The 10,338-nt window shown below is 29.7% G+C and overlaps 1 protein-coding gene across 1 annotated transcript in view; it reads right to left on the bottom strand.

The window, feature by feature from the left end:
* Window positions 1-4,474: 4,474 nt before the first annotated feature.
* Window positions 4,475-10,338, bottom strand: part of LOC111056062 (SCY1-like protein 2) — a gene marked incomplete at its 5' end in the record, with an annotated part of 129,230 nt that continues 123,366 nt past the window's right edge. The window contains 1 exon segment of the mRNA XM_039431607.1: window positions 4,475-4,599.

Here is a 10,338-nt window from a genome sequence, read left to right as displayed (position 1 = left end):
TGTCCCATAATTTAGGCAAATACGAAATGAAATTAACTTTTAACACTGTTTATCGCACATATCAAATATATTACAAGGTTCGTCCATGGTAACATGGGTTAACTGAAAATGAATTGGTTAAGTTATACAGTTATTTTCTTTCCATGACAGTGAAATAGTTGCAAATCGGGAAAAAGATTGAGAAATATGTTTAAATTTGTTGAACAATAGCTTTGAATACAGTTGCAATATAAACAGTTATCAACTGTTAAATATATAATGCAGAAAACATTATATGAGTTTAGTATCCTATCTACTACTTATGGATTGTGGAAATACCATTGGTTTCCTTATAATTTTAAGTTGGATAATGATAAATGAACTAGTTATTAGATATAAAATCTTACATTAGATGACATGATAATATGAACTTATGTTGTCTAAGAATTGATCAGTTGAATTCATTTGATATGCTTGTAATTTACATCATTTATACAAAATTTATTCTTGCTCACTCAATAATGCAATGATATTTGTGAGAGAAACATCTCAATATAAATATTTTTGCGAGTAAAATAATATAAAGCTGCAAGAAATCATCGTATAAAGTTCCAACTAAAGCTGCGTTTACACCAAAGTTATTAACATTTCGTTAATAACTTTGGTGTAAATCCAGACTCATTGCTTCACGGGAACATTTAACTGTTCATAAGTTCAAATAACGCACATTTATTCTGCTTGTTAGCCTATACAAAATTAAACCTTCAATTCTTCAATTAAGTTATCATGATAATATTATTTTTATTCAAATTTATTTGAGAAAGTTAACCTCGTAAATTTTTCACAATTTCCATTTTTCCCTTTTCTTGCTATTTCTCTATTTTTTTCTTCTCTTTATTCTATGATTGTAATCCACCATTTGCACAGATGGCGTTAATCATACTTTTTGATGAAAAGTTATTTTTTATTTTGCGTCAATCATCAATAAATTAAAAACATTCCCCTCATTCTCGATTATCATTCAATAACATTCATTTCTATATAAACTTTTCAATTCTATTATATGTTTATGATATGAAAACTTCAATATCCCCAGCAATGTCAACCATAAAGTACTTTTCTTGAAAAATACTTTACTTAAAAATGTAAATTATTGACACCGGTACTCAAGTTCTTGGCTAAAAATATACAACTCCTGAGGAGAATGATAGTTATGATATACTTTTATTATTGACTATCACACTTTCCTTAAATCAACACCCTCCTGAAACCTTACATTAATTTTCTTATCATATCAATCTGAAATCCATTGAATACTAATTTAAAATCAGTTTCAAATTCCGAAATGAAATACCATTACATCAGTTTCTCTACTTTTATTATAGAGAAAGCAATAGATTCCATTCAAGCTTATGTTAATATTACACTGTTATTATTTTTAGTATAAATTAATATTTTCCTAGACATTCATCAATCACTATACTGTCTTTCTTACAAACGCTATGAACAGAATAAAAAACAGAACTCAAGCAGCAAGGTCATTCTTGAGTAGTTGAATGAGTGAAATATGTTATGGTATAGTTTCCAGTGTGGGAAAGAGAGAACATCAAATTTTCTTACATCAAACATCCAATAATTAGTGAAAATGCATTGATGAAATTCAAAGAGGCAAATTAAAAATTCAAGTTCCAACAACTAGCAAAATATAATATAGAATTTAAACTTGAAATATCTTGCTTTTCTCTCTGAAACAACGGTGAAGGAAAATCAATAGGTTATTATAGGTAAATATCAATAGGCAAAGTCTATATATTATAAAAATTAATAATTAATTATTATGAAATTCGAAGAGGCAAATTAAAGAATCAAGTTCCAACAACTAGCAAAATATATATAGAATTTAAACTTGAAATATCTTGCTTTTCTCTCTGAAACAACGGCGAAGGAAAATCAATAGGTACATATATTATAAAAATTAAAACACGTTTTATAGAGGGATTCATTTTTACTGTCAGCATTTATTTTATAGATAACATCAATTTTTTTTATTTAAGCAGTGCTGGCATTTTAAGTGAATCAATAGATTTGAAAAATTGTGAAAAACAAACCTCAATCTGATTTTCATTCAACATTTATGTGATAGGAAACTCATACAGATTGTCTTCATAGAAAAGGCATAGATCAAACACTGATCAAGGATTACGATCCTAAGCCGCTAGCTTAGATGATTGGGGTTCTAAGAGGCCCTTTTAAATATGATTTATGATTCACAATTATCCTATAATATTATAAATTTATTGTTAAGGATAGATTGTCACAAGGTTATACACAATATTAACAACGACAATAACAAGTATTCAATCACAAATATACAGTGCAAGGTATGGAATTAACTTGCATATATATAATAATTCTTAAAATATAACTACAGAATGGCCCAGAAGTTCAAAACTCAAGAAGCTAAAATATGATCTTCTAGCTTCATGAAAGGTTGTGAATTTGGGCTACTCTTCATATAAATTATACTACTTTACCTTGAACGTCGAATTGAAATTCAAAGAAAAAAATTGAAATTGGAGTTGCTTTCCATGACGAAACACTATATAATAACTTTGTTGAAGTTCTGACACTGTGTTACTAGTAAATATTTGAAAAAACACTTACTTTTGTTGGAGTATTGAGGAATGCATTTCACTCCTGAAGAGGAGCTTCATCAGCCTGACACCAGAGGCGCTTGCTCTTATGGGTTGGACTGTGTGGCCAAAATGTGGGAAAATATTACATTTGATTTGAAGTTAAGTTGATCATTTAATAAGTTGGATTTGTCTAAAAATTTCGTATTGTTCTACAGTATGAGTTCTATTGTTCTGAGACTCAACACACTAGAACAATACGAAATTTTTAAACACCTCCACTATGACAAATCCAACTTATTAAATGATCAACTTAACTTCAAATCAAATGCAATATTTTCCCACATTTTGGCCACACAGTCCAACCCATAAGAGCAAGCGCCCCTGGTGTCAGGCTGATGAAGCTCCTCTCCAGGAGTGAAATGCATTCCTCAATACTCCAACAAAAGTAAGTGTTTTTTCAAATATTTACTAGTAACACAGTGTCAGAACTTCAAAAAAAAAAAAAAAAAATTGAACATTATTTTAAACAAATATGTTGAAATCCAACTAATTAAAATAATCTTGAAGACCACCCTTTTTATATTTTTTCAAGACTAGTTGATCAAGTTTTTATTCTCAAGAGTCGAAATCTTGAGAATAAAATGATTATCTGAAACTAGTCATGTCTTGAAAAAATACGATAAGTGTACGACTTGTCTATGAAATTAACGTAAGCATATAAAATAGAGAATATGAGATACATTCCTATTTGTAGAAAAATTAATCCAATTTAGATTAAGATTTTTCATGTTCTAAGACGCTTGAAATCTTAACAACTGATTAATAATTTCCAGTATGAATATTTAATAAATTCAGATCTGACGGTACATTGAAATATGATAATATGTGCATACACTCTCATTCATTTGAAAACGGTTGAAAGTTTACTAGCAAGAAATATGATTCATATTATACATACATATATGAAGAAAGTTGATTGAGAAGTCACTTTAGAAATATTCGTATAGCCTATAAGAATTGAATTCAAGTCCATATCTGATTAATATAGAATTTGAAATCATATATTAGAAATTAATTGATTAATCAGAAAAATTGTTGAAGACTTTCATTATATCATCAAATACTATTGATTGTAAAAATAATATTTTAATTAGAACATTCAAGATAGAATGATAACTACTTGATAAACTATTTTCCAATACCCCTTTGGAAAAGTGGTGATATTCAAAATATTACAATATTAAAAATCTAAATAGAAGCCTATCATTTACATGCAGAAACAAATTTTATTTTTACATTATTCTTAAAATATTTTCTATCTATATGTATTTTACAACTATGTACATCACGATTTGATAATTGATTTCATATATATATTTAGGAATCACATAACATTATTACATAAAAATAAAAAGTATTAAATTCATCAACATTCCATACACATTTTATGTTTGTTTAAATTTTTGGCTGCACAGCAGTACAATAATAGAAACATTTCAATGATTTGATTGTATGTAGTTTCACTCTACGAAAGAAATTTTTCCAAATTAATGTTTTCGATCATTATAAATATGGCGACTTGAATGATTCAATGCTCAACTGGATTTATAATAAAATTCTACTGATAATTTTAATGAGTTACCGATGTTTTTAATTTACCATTGTCTAGAGTGTCAAATTTACAGTCTCTATTCAGTCGGGTGCCTATTCTATAATTCAATTATTTAATAATAGAGTTTCAATAAATTAATTGTCCGGTATAATAAATGGAGGCCACGAATTAAAATTCATTCATATGTTAATATTATAATATTTACAATCCAATGTTTCTTCATAGTGTTTTCAACGGGATAAATCATGAGACAATACAACACAATAATTCTCTGATTCAGCTGAAACCACAATACGTTAGGTGATTGTGTTTAATCCCTATGCAAGCGTTCATTGCACATCAACCTTATGATCTCCCAGAAAACAGCTGATACTGAAAATTTAAAATCAGAAGCAGACATTTAATTAATATTCAACAATACACAATCACTTCCTCAGAACAGAACAATTTTCTGAAATAGAAAAATATTATTATTAACACGCAAAACACTAAATAATATGCGATGTTTATGCAGAATGGCTTGGGAGAATAATTTCTGTTGCGTTTATGAAAGGCTTCAACTGAGAATGTATTGATGATGATAATAATGTAGAGATGAATAAAAACCTCATCATTATTTCATATTCTGGATTGGAATGAACCCAACTAGTTGAATACCGTTATATCAATATATGAAATGATTTTATTAATGCGAGTTTTGTATATTATATAGATTAATGAGGGTTCGCATTCTTTAATAGACTAGTATTGAATAGAAATACCTAATGTAACTAGAATACATTGGATCTAGAATAACTTACTAAATCATTCTATTCTGCCTATAGGAAATACCTATAGACAAAATATGTCTGCCCTCTCCTATACAATAGGCACTATTAATCGCAGAAATTTCGGTTTTTTATGAAAAGTTTTTTTTTATATGAAAGTAGCATATCTAAATGACATTAAACTTATACCAAAAGACTAGTAGATTATGCCATTAAGCCTGGGAGGAAGCTCGAAGAGAAGTAGATGATCTCCTATGATTCCTGCCAAATGTTTACTGAAAACTGATGTTGTGGAAGATTAGGATTGATGGCATGAGGATTCTCAGCTGCCCAAATATGTTGGTTGTGGACGTTTACGATAGCTGTTCTTGTAAAGTGTGCCTCGTCGGTAAATAAAACGGTTGTTAAAAAGTTTGGGTAAACAAGTTTTACTAAAAACCATCGGCAAATACCAGCACGGGGAATACAGTCTCGTGGCAATAGAGTATGAACTTTCTGGAGGTGGTATGGATGTAATTGTTGCTATTTTAGTATCCTCCAAATAATAGATTGATTGACATTAAACTGCACTGACAATTCTCTTGTGCTCTTCTCTGGATGTTCATAAATTTCATTAAGAACTTGTTCTTCTAACTCAACAGTCATAGTAGATCGGGGTCTGCCTGCATAATGTGCTCTTTGGATATCAAAGAATCTGTTTCAGACAGACGTTGATGAATAGTGGCAAAAAACCTTGAACTTGGACATACTCGGTTAGGAAAGTTCTCTTGATACAAACGTCTTGCTTCAGTACTATTACAGTAGTGTCCCATTCCATACATTAAATGCATGTCAGCTAATTCGGAGTATGAATAATGTCTAAGATTACCTGCCATTTTTTAAAAAGTTAACACTTAACACAAAAGCAAAGTGGAATGGTTACAAATAACTGGTTAATAGATTAAACAAAAAACACAGCGCGGTTACAGTAGGCCTAACTTACAGTTTGTTTTTTTTTTGTTCAACAGTGAGCTAAAATATTTCTGAAAATAATGTAGAGATGAATAAAAACCTCATCATTATTTCATATTCTGGATTGGAATGAACCCAACTAGTTGAATACCGTTATATCAATATATGAAATGATTTTATTAATGCGAGTTTTGTATATTATATAGATTAATGAGGGTTTGCATTCTTTAATAGACTAGTATTGAATAGAAATACCTAATGTAACTAGAATACATTTGATCTAGAATAACTTACTAAATCATTCTATTCTGCCTATAGGAAATACCTATAGACAAAATATGTCTGCCCTCTCCTATACAATAGGCACTATTAATCGCAGAAATTTCCCTTTTTTGAACAAATTTCAATGTGAACGGGTATGATTACTGATTAGAACAAAACTATATACAATGCACTTGATCAATTCTCACTCAGGGTTTTATGCATTGACATTCTTGGTTAATCAGCTCAAACTTGTATATTTACAAAGCTATCCATGCTGAAATAATTGAAACTAACGACATAACCAACATTGGAGCTTTGATTCAACAGGAGTTCGTAAATATTCATGTGATTTGTGTATCATTGAGGGCTGTTTGTCAGCAGATTAAAGGGAATATCAGTTCAAATTGGATCAACTCAATATATAGCTTCGTTTGTTTTAATTTAATCAATTTTGAGATCATTATTATCACCAGACGATTCAATTTAGTTTGAGCATTCACTGTGCTAACGGCCATAAATAATGTTTAAATGAATAAAATTTTTCAATATATTCGTCAGCAGCCATTGAGGGGTGCAGTCAGCACAAACCTTATTTTCAACTATTCATTGAAATTCAGGGTGTTTACGAACTCCCTCCATTACACTAGGTCATTGTTCCTGGGTAAGAAATATATCTATCATATTTAAATTGTCTGGAAATCTAGCAGTTACTCACACAGCGGCCATTTTGCTTTTTCCACTTACTATTTTTTTCCTAGATAATGGTTAAACATACGAAATTGAAATTGAAGTTTCGGCCTACTTTGGCCATTTGATGTTGAAACTTCGGTAGTTGTTGAAATGTTTCAAAGCTTTAAATAAAAAAGGTAGGCATACTTTATGTTTTCATTAATTTTAATAAAGTAGCCCATATAAAAGACAAGTGATATTACTGTACATCTATTTACCGTAACTATTTGACTTATCAAATTTATTTTCATTCATAAGTTCAGCCCTTCAACTTGAATGCTGTTGTTTTTTGGCGGTGCGCGAGAGAAGGAAAAAAGATTCTGTTTGTAATCCAAACATTTTCAGTGAATTAATTGAAAAAAATTATTGTTTCCAAGTAATAAATTTATAGTAATGTTATAACGTCTCAATTTGGATTAGTGGCATTCAATTTTAAAAAATTTCTTTAGAGACAACCCCCTGGATCCCCTCGGAAAATCTGACTGCCATCTGAAACTACCTGAATATTTACACCGTTACTGAATCGCTCCGATATAAATTTTATGAAACTTTTCCAGATATAATAATATTATAAAATTTTTTTAAATGTATTCGATTAAAAAATCTCTATTCAGTAAGTACGATTGCTATCTAGTCTTGAGATTAATAAATAAGTTTCATCTAACCTATCTAATTGAATGAAATAGGCGTAGTGAAAATATAAAGAAAATTTTTCATAAAAGCAATAATGAATATAAGCTTGAACAAAAATTACAGTATTTAAAACTTGGTCACATGCTTGGAAATGTACAGTGAGAATGTAAGAGCATGCACCAGAATACCTTACTCTCATTGAATAGCATGCATTCAATAGAGGGCATTATTGTAAAATAAATAATGGTTATAAAGAAGTAAGAGAAAACAAACAAAAAAATAAATAAATACCAATTATAATGAGGTTTGAAATCAGGAGAAATAATAGAGATATTCTGGAAAAAATAAATAACACAATCCTTGAATCATAGACATTTTTTTAGGAACGTGGATATTCTTCATAGACCGTAATCAATAGATCTTCTATAATGATTATCATAATTAAGTTTCTTGAAATTACAGGAATCAAAGCTCCAATGCTAATCAATAACTGATCTATTCTACTCAAAATATACTCAAATTTCCTATATTATTATCAATTATGCTTATATCCATACTAATACACATGAATACTACGATAAAATACTCTTAGGAGAGAATTTTGATTGAAAATGGAATAAGAATCTAAAACTTCTTCAAAAAATAAGGGATAAATTGGTTCGGCGACTTGGCCAAATTCAATCATAATCAACATAAAAAACATATTTAATTTGGAAACGATCAAAACTGTGGGAAGGAACTATGGGAAGGACTTCTATATATTTCTCAAGGAGTTGGTGGAAGGAGGTAAGTAAAAGACCAAGGATCAAATTGGAGTGAAATGTAGACAAGAGGAAGACGGATGAAAGATTTAAAAAATAATTTTGAAAACGGTACATTTTCAGTTCAAAAGAAAAAGTTTCCCTTTGGAGGTTCTAATTGAAGTGGAAGGTAAAATGTACCTATTAATTTTACAAGAAGGAGGAAGACGGAAGAAATATTTTCAACATCATTTTGAAAACGATACTAATTCAGTTCAAAAGAAAAAGTTTCCTTTTGGAGATTAAAAATAAAGATTCTACTATAGTAAGATTCACTTCAAACTGTCAGTTTTAGTTATTAATGTTAATTAATGTTATTAATGAGGATTATTGACAGTTTGAAGTAAATCTAACTATAGAATAAATATCTGGAACCAGGAGATAATGTTTGATTTTTGTTTTGATCAAAGGAAAAGTACAGCACATTTAAATTTGTCTTTATTCCATCCTCTATGGTCACAACCAATGTTCCTAGAATACTATTCTAGGTACATTTACCTAGAATACTATTCTAGGTACATTTACCTAGAATACTATTCTAGGTACATTTACCTAGAATACTATTCTAGGTTCATTGAGTCTAAACAGTCATTTGTCTTCTGTAAGTAGAAACATTGCAGATTTTTTCCAACAACTGAGACTTGTTTATTATTGATTCATACAATAAGTACATCATCAAAATGATAGGGAGAGGAACAATAAGACAACCTTGTGCTATTCCTCTCCCAAATTTGGATAAGATTACACATAGTCCGAAATAGGTTCAGTCTTGTAGTTGTTCACTTCACAAAATTTTTAGTTCGTAACTATTTTCACAAAGTACATTTTTAAATTTAGATGCTTTAAAACCAATCATAGAAGAAATATTCCTTGTTGGTTATCCATCTTGTTTTAAGTATTATTATTTCTATTGTATTTAAATATAACTTTGAAGTGAGAAAACACTCACATTCTTTGGTGTGGCGACGACCGTTTCGTGCTGATATCGCACATTTCCAAGCAGCTTCAAGGGCTTGAAAATGTGCAACACCAGCACGAAACGGTTGTCGCCACAGCAAAGAATGTGAGTGTTTTTCACTTTAAAGTTATATTAAAATACAATAGAAATATTTCACATCATTATCACTAATATAGGTGATATTCACATATTAAAGAAATAATTTTGAAGGACCAAAAAAAAAACAACAAACTTAATTCGATAATTTCTCTGCATTATAAGTCATCTCCAAATATGTAAAGTAATTCATCCTCCATACAACCCATTTTCAAAGTCTCTCAAAATCAATAAAGCAACATACTTTGTATTTGAATCAATAAACGGGTATCTAGCGCATCAAGAGAAGGCCCCCTGGTTTTCATGGTTGACAATTAGATTCAAATGACAGCCAGGGGCCTTCTAATTTGAAGAGCAATAAAGAAACTTAAGACAAAAAACCAACCATATTGAAATATAAATACAGTAACATACTCTCCAATGGAAAATTGCAAAGTCTATGCTATTTATCTGCCTTATCAATATTTCTATCAATGGAAATTCACACACAAACAATATACCGTATATTCACTATAAATTCTACTAGGATACTTTACCGGAATATATGTATAATAAGAATCTTGACGTATCTGTGAATGAAGACTGCTATTACAGTACTCAACTCTCTCAAAAAATTGTCTTTTTTTTATCAAGCGGACGGACAATGGATATGAAAAGGCGGGCAGAGAGAAAAGGAGCACAACATTCATAAAAATCGAAAAATAGTGATGAAATAGGTGGAATGCAAGATGTGGACATGTTAAAATGATGATGAAACATGTTTCATGTAACCTTGTATCCTTGATACATGATACAAGTCGCTAGCAACTGAAGCAACATCAAAGCTTTGGATGATGTTTTCACAAATTGTAATAGTAAAATAGCAGCTAGTTATCAAAAATTGGAAATTACAAGCTCTAAGCAAAGCACAATG

This window comes from Nilaparvata lugens, chromosome 6 (assembly GCF_014356525.2).
Source record: "Nilaparvata lugens isolate BPH chromosome 6, ASM1435652v1, whole genome shotgun sequence".
Lineage (NCBI taxonomy): Eukaryota > Metazoa > Arthropoda > Insecta > Hemiptera > Delphacidae > Nilaparvata > Nilaparvata lugens.
The sequence above is the reverse complement of the archived record's forward strand: the minus strand, read 5'-3'. Positions and strand labels throughout refer to the sequence as shown.